The sequence below is a fragment of the Geospiza fortis genome, unplaced genomic scaffold, assembly GCF_000277835.1.
Source record: "Geospiza fortis unplaced genomic scaffold, GeoFor_1.0 scaffold120, whole genome shotgun sequence".
Lineage (NCBI taxonomy): Eukaryota > Metazoa > Chordata > Aves > Passeriformes > Thraupidae > Geospiza > Geospiza fortis.
Genome location: NW_005054364.1, coordinates 3605684 through 3605956, shown reverse-complemented (window position 1 = coordinate 3605956; position 273 = coordinate 3605684).

Genomic DNA, 273 nt, shown 5'->3' with positions numbered 1-273 from the left:
GTGCAGGGGTGTCCTGTGCAGGGAGTTGGGGTTGGGAGCTGGGGTTCGATGGTCCTTGAGGGTCCCTTCCAACTCTGCAATTCTGTGATTTTCAGGTGCAAATCCCTGCAAAGATAAGGACTGTGCTATGACAAGACACAAGTGGAATCCGTGCGAACGACGGCTAACCGGCCCCTCTGCTCGTTCCGATGGCTGCACTACAACTTGGAGGCGTTGACGCTCAAAGAGAAGAGCCTTATCTCTGGGCCGCTCCCGCTGCTCCGCCGGGGCTCT